The sequence below is a fragment of the Papaver somniferum genome, chromosome 3 (genome assembly GCF_003573695.1).
Source record: "Papaver somniferum cultivar HN1 chromosome 3, ASM357369v1, whole genome shotgun sequence".
Taxonomy (NCBI): Eukaryota; Viridiplantae; Streptophyta; class Magnoliopsida; order Ranunculales; family Papaveraceae; genus Papaver; species Papaver somniferum.
The window spans coordinates 91,653,436-91,675,615 of NC_039360.1; the positions used below are offsets into that span (position 1 = coordinate 91,653,436).

Below are 22,180 nucleotides of genomic sequence, written 5' to 3' on the forward strand. Positions count from 1 at the left end.
CGGAAAACAGAACTATGCTTGATCAAAAGTTTCCTGGAACTCCATTTGGAAAAAAAAAATCAAAACTTGATAACTACAGGCCCCATTACTGCTGGTTAAAAAAATCGACAAAATGTTGACAAAATGTTAGTTCAAAAAATCAAAAATTGATAACTACAGGTCCCATTAATGCCCAATAGGGTCACAGTTTCCAGGAACTCCATTTGGGTGTCTTACATATAAGTTGTGTTGGAATTAGACAAAAACATATAATAAACCCGCGTCTTTATTGTTGTTGACTGGATTTTGTCCAGTATATAAGCGTGATGCAAAGACCGCCAGCGTTAATCTCCCAGCCTCTGCTGCATCATCTGTTGGTTCTTTCATACACTAAATATTCGTTTGGGTCGTCGTCATCAGCAATACAAATTGGTAATGGATCATTGCATTCCGGTACTCATTATATGTCACACAAACCCAAAATTCTTGATTCCCAATGCACCAAAATTGAGAGGCTTGAACCAGCCAAACCATAAACTGTTTGCTACTAAATCTAGTCCCCCAGTTTTTCTAAATCAAACCAAACCAAAAATACTTGTATTCAGGAATATCGCAAAGCAGAAGTTTAGTATTTTAAACTGCCGTAGTAAAGTCCAGTTTGAAAATCAAATTGGTATAGTCTAGCTTAGACGAAAAGTCTTAGACACAGTTCCCAGTTACCTGCATTGAAAGTGATAAAGCCCTCAGCCATCAATTTCTTTTCCACCTCATACACATTCACTGGTTGATTTCAAAGAAGGTATTAGAGCAAATAATAACCAATGTGCACAAATTGAAAACCATAAACTGCAAATAAGACAAAGTTATTTCATGGAATCACTATCAGCTTTCTTTCCATTTCAAGTATCCCGTTTAAGAATAAGATGTTCAAACTGCAAAGAACTATAACCATGCAGTTTCAAGGAAAGTTCTGCACGAACATGTTAACATATACTGTGTACAAAGTAGTGGGTTCAAAGGTATACTATCACGATAAGTTGATATGTACCAACACAAAATACTTTTGTGCAAACATGCTCAGCCGCTTTAATATCTAGTGCAGAAAATGTTGTTGCAGTGCGTATCAGGCAAAACAATTAACATTTTCTATTAATTGAGCGGGTAGTGGTCGAAACCAATTCAAATTCGGTTAGCCATTACCATATCAAGTATCAACATCATCGCATGTGGAATACGTTTTGATTGCTGCAGTTTTTCCTACCATCCCTCCAGGCTCCTGTACGAAACCACCTTCATAGTCAACAATAAGAACACAGTAATAAGTTCATGATGATTATAGAATAATCTGCTCCTTTGGTCATAAAAAAAATAAATCATATTTATAGATCCATGTATTCGTATACTGATTATAGGTATAAGAATATATACTTTGATGTAGTCTGTGAGCTCGCAACTGCACATAGAATGGCTTATGGAGCTGTAGTCTGTGAGCTCGCAACTGCACATAGAATCGCTTATGGAGCAAAAGTGAAAGGCGCAGCTTCCTAGGAAGTCTGTACACAACTAAATTTGGCCCTGTTACCAGAAAAATTATAATAAAAAAGCTTTAAACCTTCGAAAATTCAATACACCTTGAAAGGCTACTATATCTTCTTTTTTCTTCACATATATGGCCTGAATAGCCCATATGTGCTTTGAACCAAGAAAGGCTTAAAAGTCATTTAATTACATTAATTGAAGTAAAACTCAAGAAACGACGGTATATTATTAAGAGAATTGGCAAACCTGGTACATCAGTGAGTGATCTCAGATGCCAAGCAGACGTATATGTCTACAAAAAAGAAGACATCTACCTGATGGTAGCTGAGGTGTCTTCCTATTAGTGGATGAAAAAAAAAAATCAGTAATCAAGCTACAAAATAGCCATATGTCTATATGGCTTAGCAGACTAAACAATGATGTCCAATGGGTTCTTAAAGGCAACAATAACCCTAGTTACCGTTACAGGCTTCTCTCATGTTTTTCCAAGGTTATAATGCGTATACATGTCAATCAAAACCATTAGTAGTCTGCCTGGAAAACTCTCAGCTTCTCCCATGTTTTCCCAAGGTTGTTGTAGATATCAGCTACACAATGTCCTGCATAACCTTAAGCTTGCTTGTCACAAATAGTACCTTCAGGCTTCAGCTTGCAATGCAACAAAAAAATCTGTAATCAAAATAAAACCAACGACCAAAGTGATGAGAAGAAGAAACGATAGCAAGATTCGATTCACATAATCCAGGCACTGCAATTTATACCAACCCAATATATGTGTACATCAATTAAGAAACCCATAAAATCAAATTATTTATCAATCAAAGAAAAATAAAAAAATAAGTATCTCACAGAATTGTGAGATAGGCAAAAAGTATAGGATCACCATGCTCACTGCCTTGATGTACCCAGCTTCTTCCACATATATCATTCTTCTCAGATCCAAAACGTGCAAAAATCTGAAGAAGAAAAAAACCCATCATCAATTGACAAACGATAAATAAGAAAAAAAAGAATCAAAAGTAAGAAAAACCTAATTTTTTTAATCTGAAGAAGATAAGAAGACTGAAAAGATCAAGAGATCAGAGTCTTAAAAATCAAAACAAAGTTTCGGATTGATTCCTTCAAACCCTAACTTCAATTTCAGTTACTCTTCTCTTCAATGAAACCGTGAAAAGTGTAAGACGCAGAAAAACTTACAGGATATACAAAAGGGTTAGGATCGATTAAAAGAAAGAAAAAAACTTACAGGTTGATCTCTTGAATAAAATCGCACCTGCATATAAAACGAAGAGAGGCGTAGTTGAGTTTTAGGGATTTAGTTTGCTGCAGTTTTCTCTTCTCGGTGTGTTTATGCCGTTTTTGCGAGAATCGAGAAGAAGAAAGGACGGAGAAGAAAAGAGATGAGATTAATGAACCATCGCGATGGAGAAAGAATTTTTGTTTTTGTGGTGAATAGAGGAGAAATCTGCATCGAAATAGAATGTAAGAAGAATTAATCCTAACCTCTGGAGTTGAGAATGGGGAACATTCAGGAAGAAAGCATATCTTAGGGCTTTTTTTGTCTTTTTTTTTTTCGTGAGCGAAAAAGAAGAATCGGTTATTAGGGTTTTGTATGTTTTTTTTTTGGATTTTATATTTTGTGCCGGAAATCTGTGTGGAATTTTTTTTTTTATTCTTTTTTGAGGAAAAGTGAAACGGAGCAATTCTGTGAGAAGGTGACGGACACCGTTCGACGTGAAGCCTAAGGAACTTAGGATTTTAAAGGAGTTAGATAATAATCAATTACGCATCGAGTGCCAAAGCCAACCTTATGGGATGCCGTATTATGCATCCATTTTTTTATCTGTTAAACTTCTTGTTGTTCTCAACGGTAGTTAGTAATCACTTTTCTTGGAGTCTATAAATCTTGATTATATGTTTTTCATTTACACAAAATTGGTTAAAAAGATCAAAATCAACAATTCCTGGGTGAAAAGGACATTTAGATTTTGATACTGTTTAAATGGAAAAAAATGTAAAAATAGTCAGGATGTAAACAGTTTCATCCTACCCATTTTCAAATAATTTTTCTTATTTTTAATTTACATCAGGATGCATCCAATTTCATCCTCGCTATTTTTTAAGTTTAAGTCAGGATGAATCCAGTTTCATCCTTGCTATTTATTTGGTGTCCATTTCACCCATAATATTTTTTTTACTTGTCCATTCGAACCATGTTTTAAAAATATTTGGACAAATGACCCATTTTTCGTTTCATTCTCTAGGAGAAGTAGATAAACAAAAATATTAGCCCGATTATCTTATTAAAACGGATTATTTAATATTCACTTGAGAAGATTCGAAAATATTAGTAGACCTACCGATCGGTTATCGACAATCTATCATTCGAACGTGATGAAATTGATAGTTTGACTAGTTGGATTTGGGAGTTTGGTACTTGGTAGGTTCGTATTTTTGTTTTTCTATTGCCATTTGTTGGGATATATATATATATTGTAAGATAACCTTAAGTTAATTTAGAAGTATAGGTAGCTGCCTAGAATATTATTTTCTTAGTTCTTCTTTAACTGGCATAATCTGAGTTAGACGTGCGTCTTTTATTAATTTCTAAACTATGTAGCTCTAGGTATAAGATACTGCACTTATTAAATTTCGACTACATTTTCTAAGTCCTCCCTCCCTCCCTCCCTCCCTCCTCCACCTGTGAAGCAGGGTAACATTTTTTGTACGTGGTTAGGATAAATAATCTTATTTTTAGTTTAGTATGGTAAGAGTATGGGCTATGGGTAGTCCCATTCGGAAACTAACTCCTTTATTTCGTTCGTAGGAGAACTCTTTCGTCGGTACTTGGTAAGGGTGATCATATTACGAGAAATCTAGTAGAAGCACACACTACAATACATACATATTATGATTTGAGTAATAATTTTAGCTTTTAATTCGTTTACGATTTCACTTTTAATTTTAAACTTCAAATCGTAGAGCATCTCCAATGCAAAACGTCAAGATCATCCTATGTGGATGTCTTATTAATACATTTTTATGTGTAGGTCATTACTAAATGATAAAAAAAAATTTTAATATAAAACATTTTATCTTAAGTTGATCTCCAACCCAGGGTCGTCGCTGAGCATAGGCCGGCTATGCGACGGCCTAGGGCCCCCATATCCTAGGGGTCCCCAAATTAAAATCTTTTCTACCTATAGTTACATACGAAACCTAGTCACAAATATCAAATTTTGGGCTTATTCTGCTAGTAATCCAATACGATTCAGCAACAAATTAATTGTGTATTATTAAGGTTACTAATTTGGTCTTTTGTTATTGTTTTTGACTGCTTTATATTTTCTCTTCTTTATTCGAAGTTCCAGGGTTTTGTCTGATAACATTCGTAGAATATCCATATTTCTGCAATACGGTTTGAATCAATTTCGATTAGAAATGATAGTTTGTGACAAGGACCTCTCGAGTATATATACTCGACCCTTCAACTCTTAACATCATACACATACCCGTACGCTTCCCACAATTACACTCAACACACATTTTTGTCATGATCGGCAAAATTTTATGACATTTTAGTATGCTCCAACCTCTAACTTTTTTCTTTTGTTTTTTAAAAAAGGAAGATTAAATAATGAAATCAAAATAAATATTACCATTTGACAATCATATGTAGATATTGTAAATAATGCAAATCGGGCAACCACTGGAGTTGAAGTTGATCAAATCTTACCTACGACCTTGTTACAAAAAAGATTAAACGGACTTTTAGTATGATCCATTGAGATTGTTATAAATTACAAACTCTATATGAAATTACGTTGATACTTCCACGTATTAATGGATAACGTAGGAGACATCTCTGTTTTTTCCCGGAAGTAGAATTACCACTGCTTAGCTTTTAATTCACCTTTGACCATCAAATAAAATGTGAATAACCCGTCCTCTCTTTGAAACAAGGGACGCTTCAGGTTCTGTCGTATTGATAATTTCGTGTGAGAAAGGGAAGAAAGATTAATCTTTGTGTTTCCTTTTTGTCATTTCAAATCAAAAGTAAAAAGTTATTTTTCTTATATAAGCCCCTATTTCTACAATTTCGCCTAGGGCCCCCAAATACTTTGCTACGTCCCTGCTCCAACCCCCAAGGTATTATCTAACAAACTTCATTTGAAATTAGAGACAAAATGATGATGTGGCTTTAAGACCCAAGGTAATACACAAGTCTTATTTATACCTTCTCCATTACCCCCACTTAGTCATGTCATCTATCTCTATAACCTTGACCTTTGTGTTGGAGATGGAAATTTGGCGCAAAAAGTCTTAAATCCTAAGTGTCATTCAAATTTAGACCTCTACCCCTTGCATTGGATATGCTCTTAAAATTCGTAGAAAAAATATTCAAAAAGAATGGCCAGTTCATAAAAAAACACAAAATACTTCAACAGATCATCGACAAAAGCTCATGGTCCAAAATATAGTCTGGATGAGGATAAAGCTATTTACAGAGTTTATGTAACATTTCACTTGATCCTCTTAATGGTGTTAAACAATCACATGTAGAGATTATTGTGATCACTTGAACAATTTAATTTCCTAGATATTGCATTAGGAATCATTTTGAATGATAACTCTTTGAATATATATCTTGTTTACTTCTTTGATATCACAGAGTCGATGAACCCTCATGCGTAAAAATCATCATCCCTCCACGGGTTGTCGTCTGTTCGCCCTTTCGACATGACTGTGCAGACATTGCACGAACTAGAGAACGTGTGATGTACACGAATGACCATATTTAATTAGGGTATTGTTGACCATATCTACATAGCCATAGATCAGTCCCCAGTATGACTACTTCTCTTCACGCCGTAAAAACCGTAACTGATTTGACCATCTGCAAAGGATAAGTGTCCACCGTGTCTCGTGTATTGACTTTCGAGACTTAGGGTTCTCTATTTATATCACACATCTTCTTCTGCTCCTGTATATTATCAGAAGAAATTTTGATCACTATCATACCTCTCACTATTATCATGTCTGATAGCAGTGCTTCTTCTCAAAACGGATGCCTGGCGAAGCGTGGAGTCGGGGAGTCCATCTCGGTAGGTTGCATTTTTTTTCTTTCATTTTCATGTATCAGGATGACTAACCAAATAAAATGATTTGTTACATGGAAATCGGGAGAATCGACTTTCTTCTTCCTCTTACAGTTTAAGACCCAAGCGAACTGTAAAATATCTTTCTCGTTATAGGTCTGCTCGTGTCGAAGCTGGAACATCTGTGAGTTTCTGACTGAAAATCTCCTTTGATCAAGCGTTTACCGGATTTTTACTGAAATTGAATGTTTCATCGTCGCAGGTTGATGTTCGTGTTGTTGCCGAGGCTAGGAAAAGGAGGAATAGAAAGTATGTGGTTGCAGCTGATGGTGATGATGACAAGCATGCTGACGAAAACTCAACTAACTCTGTAGACGCCGATTCTAGGGTTTCTTTTCGTGAGTATCCATCGGATGGACACCCCTTCGATACTCCCTTGGCCAATGCTTGCCCAGACAATCTACTAGTCGGTGGTTTCATCGTTTCCAAGTTTTATGCATCCCTTCACACCAAAATTTGGAGGAAGTATGGACACATTGCTACTACTGAGGTATGGAGAGGTTTTCTGCCGACTTTATTGACCACAGTTGCTGGGTTATTGCCCATTATTGACGAAATGAACAAGATAAACCTGCGAGATGTCAAAAACGAAGAGTTGCATAAATGGGATGATATGATCTCGAACTGTGAGACCCTGCGGTTTAATATAAGATGGCTTCGTCTTCGACTCGAGATCATCAAGGTTGATAGGGCGGCTGCTGCTGCAAAAATGATTTCTGCTATAACTGCCATCATAGAAGAGGAGAAGGCACTCGCTCTGGAGTCGGCAAGGGTTGATAAAGTTGTCCAGGATTTGAGAATGAAGAAAAAAAACTTTAAAAAGAGGCTTGACATGGCCTTCAGTAAGAACTACTTGTTGTTGGATGGTTTGCTCTGAGTGATCATTTGAGAGAGATTTCTTTTTTGTAGGATTCAGACTTGTTTTTTGAATAAAGTAGGATAAATTGAAGAATTTTGTGAGATTCATGAATTTTTTTGAATTTCTAACGAATGAGCATACTGCATACTCTTTGAAGGAATAAAAATTACATTTTGGAATTTAACACATAATTGTTTAATGATCGTTAATTCATGAATGTAACTTAATTCATGAATGTATCTCTACAACTACTTTAGTTGTCTTGATAAATGGGTCTCCTACTGCTTTCTCTAAACCTTCTAGAGGGTTGATACATGGAGATCTAATGTCTCCTTATTTGTTTCTTTTTTGCATGAAAGCCCTTTCGAGGACCATCATGAATGCTGAACTCTCTGGAAAAGTAAAAGGTATTAAAATCTCAAACAATGGTCTTGCTGTTAGACATTTATTGTTTGCTGATGATTGCCTAATTTTCTATGATACTAATGCCACCACTAGTCAAAACTTAGTTAAGCGTTTTACTGACTTTGGTAATGCCTCTAGTCAATTGATTAATTTGAGCAAGTCAGGGGTTTTCTTTAGCACTAGAACCAATCCTTGTATAATAAGAGAGGTCACAAATATTTTAGGGGTTCAAGCAATACCTCTTAATGATAGATACCTAGGCTCTCCACTTTTTACAAATAGATCCAAAATCAAGTGTTTTGATCCACTGATTGGAAAAATGAAAAATAGATTACAGAATGGACAAGGAAGAATGTTAACACTGCTGGTAGGACAATAATTGTAAAAAATGTCACATCTTCTTTGTGTGTTTACCAAATGAACTGTTTTTAAATTCCAGTGAAAATTTGTAAAACTATAACTAAACTGCAAAGAGACTTTTGGTGGGGGAAAAATGAACAGGGATTAGATGAAAATGGGAAGAAAGGTGTGTATCTAAACAACTATGACTCTATATGTAAACCTATTAGTGAAGGAGGATTAGGTCTCCAAAATATGCAACATTTTAATCTTGCCATGATAGCTAAAATGGGATGGAGACTCAAAGAAAACCCATATTCTCTTTGTGCCACCATCTTGAAAGCTAAATATTTCCCTAGTTGTGACATACTACATGTTAGAGCATGGCTCGGTTGAACCTACCAACCGTTGGTATGTCAAGTTTGATTGTCATATTTTAGTGAATCAAAACTCATGTTCTGAGTCGTTTGATTATGTACTAGAGTTAAACTTCGTATAGGTTAGCTTGAAAGTATTAGGATATGAGACATTACAACTATTGCGAAGACTTGAAGATGTGAACAAGCAAGGAGCTACAACGACAACAATCATCCTTCTACTTGAGGTTTGTGATATTTGACTTGAACTGTTTCATTCCCTAACGTATCTTTCAAGTCGTGCATATTGAAAACATAACTGCGAAGCATATTTGAACTCTAGATAGACATAGTATTAAGGAATACAATATGAGGTTTATTGCTTAACCATTGAACTTTGTAGATAAGACATTGCCATAATCATTTGAATGCTATTGTGATTATGTATGGGTATGAGGTGAGGATTTCATCCTAGGGAACAATGTCTACATGTGTTCTAAGGAAGTAAGTTCATAAACTTGTTTGTGAACTGAAAAGGAAATTGCCAGGTGTTATTAGTTTTGTTATTCATTGCATATCTTATGAACAACCAATATGTGTGATAGAGTATAACCGCTCACAACTTGTTGTGTTCTTGGTAGAACTGTTCACAAAGGCATGACTTATGTATTGGTATAACTTTTATTAGTAAAACCAATCTTAAGTAATCACATGTGGTATGATCGGATTTTATATGTATGACCTTGTAAGGGAAAGGGAATCGATCCTTGTAAGGGAAAGGGAACCGATCCTAGTAAGGGGAGCAGTACATCAAAGGGAACCGATCCTTGTATGGGGTGAAACAAGGTTTATAGCAGAAAGGGGAACCGATCCTATGGACATGTGCAACACATATAAGTTAGATACCAATATATGTGAGGAACCGATCCTAGTACCTAGTCAACCGAATCTTTGGGAAGCTAGTGTGACTATGCACAATACTCACATGGAGGTAGAACCGAAACTTGTTTTGGTAGAACCGTTAAACCCATGATTGTGATTGAATGTTGGTTTGATCAATCACATAGTTCTTGAAAGTCAGATGAACCAATTCTAAACTTGTTTGGAAGTGTGGAAAATCGGTTTCAAGATTGTAAGTGTGAAAGAGAACTTACAAAGTTAAGATTTCGACAAACTTTGAACACGTGCTATGAATGTTTATTACTATAATTGTTCAAAGATATTCCTTAACGGATAAGGGAAGAGAATCCCAGGATCGAAACATAAGTAAGTTAAGAATTTTTTAATTAAGGTTATTAATTTTATTTTGTAGGGAAATTACAGAATTAGTAATGTGCATTTACTAATTATATTTTCCGAGAGATTTCGATCGTTATTTTCGGACAAATCATTTCCAGGAATTATGAAAACCGAATCTGTGCTTTTATGAATATCTTGAGAATATTTTCGGTTTTGGAAATTCCTTGGTGTCCAAACTTCCTTGTCTATAAATACACGAAGTTCCTTTGTAGCAAATTAATCCTTCGTAACAACAGACTTCCTCTTTTGTCTTTGTTACTGGTGTAGCCGCCTATCATAGAATAATCTAATTAGGTGAAATCTCTTACGGCCGCTCGTTTTAAAGTCTTCTTTGGGATTGAGAAGCTTTAGCGCGACCCGTTGGTGGGAAACTAGATAATTGTGGTTTATCTTTGTTTCCGATTGATTTGATTGACTAACGGTGGTTGAAATACGATTGCACCTAGTTTGTTTATTCTTGAGAATCTTCTCTTCTGATAAAAGATTCACTCAAACTAGTTCAGAGTTTCGACATGGATCTTTAGACTGTTGTTAGTTCTAAAGACGATCTTGTGATAATCTATGGTTAACAGACTCCGTTCTGTGCGTGATTGATCACAAGAGATTCAAGTGATTGTGTGCAGGTTTTTATTGAAGATTTAAGAAGATTTGAAGACAAAGAAGATATTGAAGATCTGACTTGGATTTTATAATCTTTGGTGTGCACAATACTTGTTTCGGTAAAAGAGGATCCAATTAATAATCGGTTTATCCTTGTGGTAAATTGGATTGATTAATTGAATAGATCGACATCAACACGGTTCTTCAGATTAAAGGTGTTGTTGGCTTAATCTTAAACAATTACCTTTGGGTGACTGAACATAACATAAATCTAAGGACCTGGCGAAGGAGTTTATGTTAAGATAAACGGAAGAGCCTTTGTCTAACTCATATCACTTGGTTGAATAGAGTTAATACCAAACATATTTGTTGTTCCTTTACTGTTTGGAATACGAACCAAAGGAATTGTTCCAAGAACGTGACTTATTCACAAGTCGGAGGCGTGGGAATACAGACGGAACTAAGTGAACTATAGGGTTAGTAACTTGGTTTCAACTATACGAAGTTAGGTGTAATTTTTTGTAGCGGCTTAATCCTGAGAGTATTCAATTCTGAAATAGGTCCTGGGGTTTTTCTGCATTTGCGGTTTCCTCGTTAACAAAATCTTGTTGTGTCATTTACTTTTATTTTCCGCATTGTAATTGTTTTATTATAATTAAAGTAAATCACACAAATGTTAATTCCTATTTACTTGATAAGCAATCCTATTGTGTTCGGTTAAATCCGAACCTTTGTATCAAGTAAACATACTTCGTTGTTGTATTGTCTCGATCTCATATCCATAGGCGATCACTCGAAGTGTGAACCGATTAGTTGTATTGTCCCGACTCAGTCCATAGACAACCACTTTTGGAGAAAGGACTTATAGGTAGGAGAAGTTTTAGCTTGAGCTATATTTGGGTACCCTCGCCTTTTCAATTGGTATCAGAGCAGGCAAACACGAAAAGATCTAACAATCTGTGTTTGGTGCGATCCAACCTACAAGAATTGAATTTAATGAATGATTCACTCAACGTAAAACAAGACATCAAGAGTTCTGAATTAACACTTGATGATGGCATCTATGATTCAATATCTTAAGAAATCATCTCTAGAGATTCTACGAGACAAGTTAATTTCGTTAATAATGTAGAAACCGATGACGACTGGAAAATATGTCTACAAGAAAGGTTAGATGAAATTTCCGATGATGATGACTCAGATTTTGAACAAGAAGTAGAAGAGGATATCTCAGAATACTCTAAACTAGTACTCACAAATTTAACTTATCATCCATGTGTTAGGATCTTCACGGACCGCCAGAACCTACTTCTGGGCCCAACCACATAGCACCGATAATGTCCCCAGTTGACCACCTGTTGCAGCAGGTGTGGGGTTTTAATCTAAAAGGCCTCGGTGCTATGTAATGAGATGCCAAAGCTTATTAAGCGCCACATGTACTCCTCTTATTCCATGTGGGACTATCCTAGCTATACATATGTGGTGTTTATCGAGCCAAATACTCTAACAATCTCCACCTTGGCGAGATTAAACCACCTCACCAATCCTATCATACTCCACCATATGATCACCATCCGTATAGCTACCAATCAAACATGATTATTCTCACTACGCGCCCTGGAACCCTACTCCACCTTGAGTTAATGGTAAGGCTAGCACTAACTCCACCTTGAGCACAACCTTGCCCACCATAGAATCCTGCTCCACCTGAGTTAATGGGGTGTGGCACTAACTCCACCTTGAGCGCCAACTCTACTTTGGGCCTTGCCTGCTCCACCTTGAGTTTGACTCCACTTGCGCCCTAAACTGGGTGACATACAAACCACTTCTCCGTTTGGACAGTAGCCCCAACCATACGCTCTGATACCAGTTCTAACCGATCTCTTAATCGTTTTCTACACAATGCACAAATTCTACAAGGCCTAACTACCTATTTATATAGGTTACAAACTTGGCCACCAAGAATTCTAACCGGTTTAGGAAACCCCTTCCCTAAATAACCACGACTAACTTTAGGAAATAATTAATTAGTCTTCAATAACTAACAATCTCCCACTTTGAAGACTTATTGATTTTCTTCCATTCTTCAACTTTGGATTGACGGTGCTAAAGCATCTTCCTTGTTAGTGCGGCTCCCCTCCCAGATCCTCATTCTGAGAGACCAACTAAAGACTTGCAGAGCTTTAGCTTGTCTGATGTAACTCCCTTGATAAACATATCCGCCGGATTCTTCGAACCAAGAATCTTTTCAAGCTTCAAATCTCCTTCTTCTAAGAGAACCCGAATGAAATGATAAAGGATATCTATATGCTTTGTCCTAGCATGATAGGCTGAGTTCTTGGCTAAATGTATAGCATTTTAACTGTCGCTAAACAGAACACTATCTCCTTGTTCCTTGCCCAACTCAGCTAATAATCCTTGTAACCAAATCATCTCCTTGCTCGCTTCCGTCACCGCTACGTACTCCGCTTCCGTAGTAGACAATGTCACCAACTTCTGTAACCTTGAGTTCCAACTCACTACAGCTGACCCCATAGTATAAACATAACCGGTCGTACTTCGCCTTTTATCTACATCACCTGCGAAGTCTGTGATAGACGCATTTATGTGTCTAATATAGCTCATTTGTATATATTGTTAGTACTCGATATTGTACTTATTTGGTTATGTTATGTATTTGTAGGTGTTTTTGGAAAATAATCTCTTGCGGCGAATTTGGCTAAAAATGTGGCATTTGGACCTCCGTTGATAACGTACCGGAAGAGCCTCAGAAGTGTACCGGAAGTATCCCAGAAATACCCCGGAGGAACCCCGAAAAAAGTGCGGAAAATGCCCCAGAGGACACTTGCTAACGGACCCTTGATTTTGGATAAGGGGTAACCTAATTAATAAGGGGTGACCCATTTCCAGGCAGCTGCTAAAGGGACACCAGAACTGGATAGGGGGAGATCACATTTCTTCACGTTTTCAAATTAATGTTTTGGCGGGAAACTTCATGCATGTTTACTGGCAGAGTTGGATTCGATTAATGGACGGTTTCTAAAGAGATTCAACCCCTAAAATCAGTTGGGCTGGATGTGAATGGACTAAACAGAGATGGTACATGTGTTTTTATCGACCAGATTGGGCTGGAATAGCCGGGAGAAGAAATCAGAGTCCAAATAGGACACGCATGGTTCTGTTTACGTTTCAAAGATTTTTTGAGGAGATTCTGGGAGAGTTTTACGCTAAAGAAAACTCTACTTGGTCATGTTAAAGTCTTGGGAGAGTTTTGGGGCAACAGAATAGATCATAAACGCGTACAGGGAGATCAGAGAGAGATATTCTCTCAACAGCGCAGAGAAGAAAAAAGAAAAGAAAAAGTCGGATTCAGTAGAGATTTTTGGGGATTAAAAGACTATATAAGAGTTGGTTCAAGTCATAGAAGGGTTAGAAACCTTTAGGAGAGAGTTTAGAGTCGATGAAAGCCTAGGAGAAGCAATTATAGAGGAGACAACGCTGCTGCTGCTGCTGCCATTAAAGCTTCTGAAGAACACGAAGAACAGACTCGCAGAGTCAGTCGTTCTTCAGCAGACTTATTTTCATACCACTGTCGTTGTTTCACCGCAGTAGATAGTTATCGTTTACAGCAGTCTTAAATTACCATGCTCTTTTGTAACAGTCGCGCTGTAACACCACTACAGCGTTGCTAATTCCTATTTCATCATATAATCATCAATAAAAACATCTATTTTAGCCATGAATTTATCTTGTGAGTGTGTTTTTGGGATGAGGAGCTAAACCCATTAGCCGAGACGACGGAGGAAGCCATTGGTAATTTATTGGTATAATTCTAATTTTTATATTTATTTGTAATATTATTATTTGATTATTTGCACGAATTAAAATTGAATTAATAGTTTTTATTGAGTAATTGTGAATTGACTTGATGAAGCATGCTGGGTATTAGTAACTTTTGATGTTTTATACTTTTTAATTACAATTATTACTTCAAAAACTTATTTGAGGCAAATATTAGAATTGATTTTAAAGATAAAATTGCATAAGAACTATTTAGAGTTTACTATTAAAATGGTCATTGGTGGAATCCTAGTCTTGGTGTTTTTTTCTCCAAAACTTTGAATTATTTTATTTAGTTGCCTGTTTAATTTAAATCTATAAAAATTGTTTTCTTCACAAGTCTGAAAAGACCCAGTTTTTACTACAACTACAACAACTTTTGATAAACCATCAAATTTTTGGCGCCGCCGACGCGGACCTGTGTTTAGTTAGCATTTTTTTTAGATTTTTATTATTTTTATTATTTTTGTTCTTCTTTACGTTTTTGGTTTTTTTTTGTTTCCTTGCAGAGTTTTGAAGATTGGAGCGAAAGACAATTTTGCCAAAGCTTGTGGTGATTTACTTAAAGTTTGGGAGCGAAAAGTAAAGCTAAAGGAGCGAAAGAAGAAGAATTTTATTTATTTATTTTGATAAAAAGAGAGAAAAAAAAAAGAGAGACATTTTTTTTGTAATTTTTTTTTTTAGACTTTCTTTTCTTTTGTATTTTTTTTTATGGACTTTGGACATTAATTTTGGGACATTTTTATTTTTATTTTTAAACCCTACGGAAGGGTACCCTTAAATATAAACTGTTTGCAGGGAAGGACGACGATTACGATATCGTCTCGGCCCCTCGGGTTCGCACACGGCATAGGAGTCGTGGCCCGAGTCGACTTCAGCGGTTCTTCGCCCGTCTGGTACGGGAGGTAAAATTCTAAACACCCGCGAATCTCCTGCAAGCGGGTTACTGGACTCCTTAAGGTGAATATATGCTGAGGACTTGAATATGGACTGTTTTTAAATTCCTAGTAAAGGGCAAGGACTGGACCATATAAGATAAGGGTTCGGATTTCATCACCACTCCCTTCTTGCCCGCCTTAGGAAAACGAAACCTAAAGCGAACCTAAGCCTAAAATTTGGACTAGAAAGAGACCTATAGGGTATTGATGAGTGCCAAATATTGTATATATTTATCCCTTTTTGTTGGCATTTAACTCATCTTTTATGCATTAATTCTACATTTTATCCCATATTCTGCATTTTCATTGTTTTCAAGAATAAATATTTTTCTTACTTAATTTTGCATTTTTAGGTAATAAATAAAGTCTGGATGACTTGCGGAGCGGAAAAGAGCAGAAAAGTAGTGAAAAGCCGGGAGAAATCACGCAAAGAAGCCGCGAAGAATGGTGCGCACAACCTCATTTTCTACACACAAAAACGCCTCCGTTCTCAGCCATCAGATCAGTTCTCAGAAGCATCCGATGGTCGCTCCTTCATAGAGCATCAAAATCTGAAGTCTCTGCCAAACACCACAACGCTGAAATTCCAAGCCTTCAGATTAGATGGTAGTTGAATCCAACGGTCGCTCCCTTGCTGTTCATCAAATCCCGATACTTCCGCTTAACACTACAACACCTAACCCCATCTAGAGCCGTTAACTTCGTTGTATCAAAAAATCTGACGGTCGCTACCAGCCTCTTCAGGAGGAACCATCCGATCCACCTACCAGCTTCACATCCCACGGCCCATCTCACGAAACATCACCTCTTGATGGACCCGCCTCACACCAGAACATCCCATACCCTAAAACTATCGAACCAACCTCATTCTTCCTCTTCCCTTCTCTTTCTTTTCCTTCTCCTTCACCCGACAGTTGCAGAGAGCTGCAACTGCAACTCCTGCCTCCACCGTACCAGCCTTCACTTCACCTCCATTTCCACTGCCACCACCACCTTCCCAAAACCGACCGCCTCGACCATAACCTCAACTTCTCTCTTCCTCGGTTATAGCTTCTCCATCAGACGCTAAAACCTAGAAAGACAGAACTAGGGTTCCATCAGAAGACAACAGTGAGGCGTGTTTCAGGAGCAGAAGAAGAAGATAAAGCATGGGTATGAGCTTAATCGCAGAGGGGACAACGAAATCAGTGAGTAATTTTGGGAATTTGAGAAAACCCTAATTTCAATTTAGGGTTTCGAAAATTTAGGGTTTGTTGTAAACTATAAATATGGATGTTGTTGCCACTGTTAAAACTTGTTCTTGGACTAGCCAAGTTTCCACCCAATTTGGGTTAGGTTAATTTAATTCCAATTTTAATTTCACTGTTTATTTTTAGGGTTCTTGTTTTGCAATTTTCATTTCCTGTTTAATCATGTATGTGTTCTGTTAAAATTGTTGTTCATGATAATGTGTGTTGTTTACATGTGTGTTACTGTTTTGCATTCTAAATGTGTTCCTGTTTAATTTTAATGTCATGTTAGTGCCATGTTTAGCTCAACTGTTGTTTTTAATTCACTGTTAGTTTGATGGAATGCTAGGCTAGATACCTTTGAAGCACTGAATTGATTGAGTAGTGGAAGAAATCAGTGCTCATAGCAAGCTGATTATCTTGCCATTCCATTTTTGTATGCTTAGGGTGCATTGTGTTGATTGAGTAGTGGGGAGAAACTAGTGCTCACTAGTGACAATGAGCAAGCTAGTTCTCTTCCCACTCTAGAAGAATGCCTTAGCCTTGCTCTGTTAGCTTCACCATCTCCCTTGCCCTTGGCTTAGGCCTTGGTTCATTTTGCATTGTTCTCTGCCTGTTTAGTCATTGTCTTGTAAATTTTCTCCATTGTCTTTCCTGTTAACTGCCTTTGTTCTTCATTGCCTTGTTCTGCCACTGTTACCTTGGCTTAGTGCCACCACTACTTGCACTGCCATCTCTTCTCCTTGTTCTGCTGCTGCTACTACTTGCACTGCTTGAGCAGCTACTGTGCAGTATTGCTGCTGCTATTGCTTCCCTTGCTGTTGCTGCTGTCTTCTTGGCCTTGAGCTGCTGTGCACTGCTTGTGCAGCTGCTGCTGCAACCCATCTGCCCTGCAACTCTCCTGTTGCCTTTTCCTTCCACTGCTGCTGCTGCTGCATTGAGCCCAAAAGCCTCAGAAGCCCATAAGTCCAAAGCCTGGGTTTTTAACCATTGGCCCTTTACAAACCAAAGCCCAGGTCTAATCAAAAGACCACAGTCCACTGTTAGCTCAATCCCATTGAGCCCAAAAGCCCAAAACAAGGTTTAAGACCTAAAGCCCATAGTCCACATTTCTGAGCCCAAGCTCAGTTCAATCCATTTCAAAATCATTCAAAGGCCCAAAACAGTTCTCATCATTACAAACAAACTCAAAGGCCCAAAGCACAATCATAACCCATTGGTTACCAAAATCCATTGGTACCCAAAGCCCAACAATAGCAAATTTAGAACCCAAAATAGCTAGAACACTTCAAACACACCCAGTCTCTGTGGATCGACCCGTACTTGCACGAGCTACAACTGACGACCGTGCACTTGCGGTATTACTGTAGGCCCGTTCTCATTTCACTTCAATTTTATACGCTTTCCCGGGCCCACCAAGTTTTTGGCGCCGCTGCCGGGGATTGGTGCTGTGTTTTTCTGTGTTTTTTCTTAGCTATTTTTGCATTTCACTGCATAGCATTTGCATCTGCATCTGCTTCACTTCATTTGCTGTTGGACCTGCTGTTCTGAACCTGTTTTTCCTCTGCTGGGACGCCACCAAGGAAAAGAACCAAAGCCCAACTGGGTTTTTGCAACAATATCAGAGCAGCTGGGCTGTGCTTAAAAGGTAACCCATTTAAGAGAACCCGAATTGTGGGCTTCCAATTTTTTAATTGTGGGCATGTAATATTAAAGCCAATTTTTGGGCTTCTCTTATTTTCTGTTGGGTTTGTAATAATTTATTTTTGGGCTTGTTGTTTAATTTGTGGGCTTGTATTTCTTTTTGTGAGCTTGTTTAATTTGGACTTGTATTTTGTATTCTGGGTTTTTAAACCCAGCTGAGCTTGTAACCGATCACGCTAGTTGAACTCGTTAGTGGGCCGAGTACCCAAATTCTAGGCCGAGATTTTGGACTCAGTTCCACCAAAAGTTTTCAACCAAGCGGAGCCAAAGCAAACGCAAAACAAACAGTGGGCTTGCTCCCATTCAAAAACCAAATTTTATTTTCTGTTAAAAAAAAAAAAACCCAAAATTTTTACTTTTCTCCCATTCAAAAACCAAATTTTACTTGCTCCCATTTAATTTTTACTTTTCTCCCATTCAAAAACCAAAATTTTCTACTTTGCTCCCATTTTTAAACCAAATTTTCTTTCAAATATATCCCATCAAAACCAAAATTTTCCCATAAAAAACCAAAATTTTGAAAACCCATTAAAACCAAATAGTGGGCTTTGTGTCTTTTCAAAATGGGCCAACCTCATGCTCTCCATGAATACATGTATCCGTCAATAAAAATTCCATTATCATGTATTGTATTACCTCAAACCAATAACCCTTTTAAAATAAATGCAAGCATGATACAAATACTTCCTATATTTCGGGGGTTCGATTCTGAGAACCCCTATACTCATGTAAGGGAGTTTGAACAAATTTGTCGGACTATGCAACCTGATCATATGTCCGAAGACTCTCTGAAATTGCGTTTGTTTACATTTTCTTTAAAGGAAAGGGACAAAACATGGTTTTATGGTTTGAGACCACAATCAATCAACACTTGGGACCAACTCACAGATCTATTTTTCAAAAAATTCTTTCCACATCATAGGACCATCGCTATTCGTCAAAGTATCAATTGTTTTGTCCAATTGGATGAGGAAACTGTTTTTCACTATTTTGAACGTTTTAATGAATTGTTGAGTGAATGTCCGCACCATGGAATTGAGAAGTGGAGACTTGTCGTCATCCTCTATGAGGGACTAGACTTTAAATCTCGAACCATGGTTGAGTCTATGTGTAATGGTGAGTTTATTGATAAATCTGTGGATGATGCATGGAATTTTTTAGCCGAGATTGCAGAGAAAACCCATCAATGGGAATCCGTTAGGGAAACAGGAACAACACCACATGATATGAGTCACCCCCATGAATTAGAGTTTTATTCTTGTAATAGCTCCGACCTTAGGATTGAAAATTATCCTAGATTGCAAAATCCCTATCATGATGATGATGATGATTATGATGTTATGTTAGAAGAACATGTCTATACTGAAAATGTTATGGAACCTTTGGGTTCAAATACATTAGGCTTCTCTGCCCCGACCTTAATGCATGATATTTCTTCTAGTATTCCATGTGATGTTTCCCCCTGATGTGCCGATACACGAGAATCAATTTATTGATGATGTTGATAATTCTGATTGTGATCTTGCCAATTTGATTGATGATTGTGAGCATGATGTGACATGTGTAGATGATTTAGGAGATTTTGATTTGATTAATAATGACGCACCTATTCTCCTACCTAAGTCACAATCTGATGGCCTTCCACCCAACCTAGATTTGGTTTGTACCCATATTGTCAAACCGATTTTTCTGAAAATTCCTAATCTAGGATTGGAACTGTGTGCTTCCCAAGTCCTCTTGGACTATTTTGCTTCAAAATATAACACTTTTAAAGAGCCACAGTTGGAATGCATTTCTTTGCCCATCCCGAAAACAGTCCATTATGAGTTAGACCTTTTGAATCCTGAACCCCTAAAATTAAAAGATTTTGTGCTTAAAAGTGAACCTGGTGAACAATTTAGGTTTAGGGGTGATTCATTCGGTTTTTCGCTCTCACTCCCATTTAAGTCCAATTTTAGTGTTTTGAAACTTTCTATGTCTCTACACTTTTTCTTTTGGGTTGATCCTCAACTCTTTAGACTTTTGGTGTATGGTGAATTTTTTGTATATAATCAAGTAGATAAATTTTAAAAACCTTTTTGTTCCTTTTGTATATATTTTGCTAATCCAATATGATCTCGGCTGAAATATGTTGGATTTTTTTGCCTTGAATAACGGAGTTTTAATTCTGCTTTCGCCGAAATCGGGTATTCTCTCTCCTTTTACTCTACTCAGCATGTCCCTTTCCATATGTTGCATTTTAATTCTTTCCATATTTTGAAACATTGAGGACAATGTTTAGTTTAGGTTTGGGGGTATAGAGTAGATACCATGATAATTTGCCATAATTGAAAACGAACTCCTTCTTCTTTTTGAAAAAATTGAAAAATTCCAAAAAAATTGAAAAATCAAAATAAAAAAATTAAAAAATTAAAAAATCATAAAAATGGAGCTCATTTACCTTGAAATGTTGACTCTTGTGCAAATATGTATTTTTATTAGGAGTCTTAGTCTAGATATTTAGGCACCCTGATTCTAGCACAATTCACATAGTGATAAGAAATTTGCACGCGCACGATCTACCAATACATGTATGGCCTCGATCTTCAAGGTGTTTGATAGGAAGTTACGATTGCCAATCACTTTAGAATACTGAACGAAACTTGACTAGCTTGTTCTTTGGTTGGTTGGGATAGAAGGTGGAGGTTACATTAAGAAAGACAACCATCGAATTTAACTGGGTGCATCAAAAAGGGCTACCTCTTGCAAAGTGTCATGTAATCTTTTGTTTCCTTTTGTATATGTATCAAAAGTGTTTCCTTTTTAAGAAAAAAAAAATATCAGAAAAATACAAAAAAATCAAGTATTTATCAATTCCATCATCTCTTGTTCCAAAAATAAAAGAGAATAGTCAATGTAAATAAGAGTCATGTAAAGAGTCATCTTTTGTGTTTTATTGTAATAAGCAAGGAAGGGTGTATGCCATTGATGTACAACGCGAGTAATTGTGAAATACCTCCAACTCATTCACAATTCTCGTAAAGTCCGGACAGCTAGCTAGATTTCGACCTCAGTTCTTAGCCTGAGAAACTATCTCTTGGTGATTAGTAGTCATAACTTCAGATCTTTCTTTACACATGTGTAGATACACTTTACACTCTTATCACATGTCTTTTTTTGTTATCAGTGCTAGGATTGTGCCTTCAATAGCTAGATTGACATCTCCATTTTGCTGTGAGCTTAAACTGTTTTGCACATGTCACATTTGATGGAATATGAGCTTATATTTTGTCCTTAGGTTTTGTAGGCACATCTCTGGTAAACCTTCACGAGACTTCAACTCGTCCACTAGGGACACTTAGTGGTTTAAAAGGCTTAGTGCATACGCTAAATGCATTCGAGAGACCAGCGACAGTGGTATAGTTAGGATTTCCTTAGTTTTGTTTTACTTGAGGACAAGTAAAATTCAGGTTTGGGGGTATTTGATGAGTGCCAAATATTGTATATATTTATCCCTTTTTGTTGGCATTTAACTCATCTTTTGATCATTAATTCTACATTTTATCCCATATTCTGTATTTTCATTGTTTTCAAGAATAAATATTTTTCTTACTTAATTTTTCATTTTTAGGTAATAAATAAAGTCTGGATGACTTGCGGAGCGGAAAAGAGCAGAAAAGTAGTGAAAAGCCGGGAGAAATCACGCAAGGAAGCCGCGAAGAATGGTGCGCACAACCTCATTTTCTACACACAAAAACGCCTCCGTTCTCAGCCATCAGATCAGTTCTCAGAAGCATCCGATGGTCGCTCCTTCATAGAGCATCAAAATCGGAAGTCTCTGCCAAGCACCACAGCGCTGAAATTCCAAGCCTTCAGATTAGATGGTAGTTGAATCCAACGGTTGCTCCCTTGCTGTTCATCAAAGTTTGATATCTCCGCCTTACATTACAGCACC

The 22,180-nt window shown here is 37.1% G+C and overlaps 1 long non-coding RNA gene across 4 annotated transcripts; it reads right to left on the bottom strand.

Moving 5' to 3' along the window:
- Positions 1-20: 20 nt before the first annotated feature.
- On the bottom strand, positions 21-3,103 carry LOC113356813. 4 transcript variants are annotated; one of them, XR_003363223.1, is made up of 8 exons: positions 2,765-3,103; positions 2,402-2,474; positions 1,979-2,187; positions 1,765-1,855; positions 1,408-1,554; positions 1,180-1,269; positions 700-759; positions 21-549 (listed from the first exon to the last, which is right to left on the bottom strand). It is a non-coding gene; the product is annotated as an uncharacterized LOC113356813 (long non-coding RNA). The 4 variants fall into 4 exon arrangements; XR_003363225.1 differs by having other exon boundaries at positions 1,765-2,187; positions 2,792-3,103; XR_003363222.1 differs by having other exon boundaries at positions 1,765-2,187.
- Positions 3,104-22,180: the final 19,077 nt, after the last annotated feature.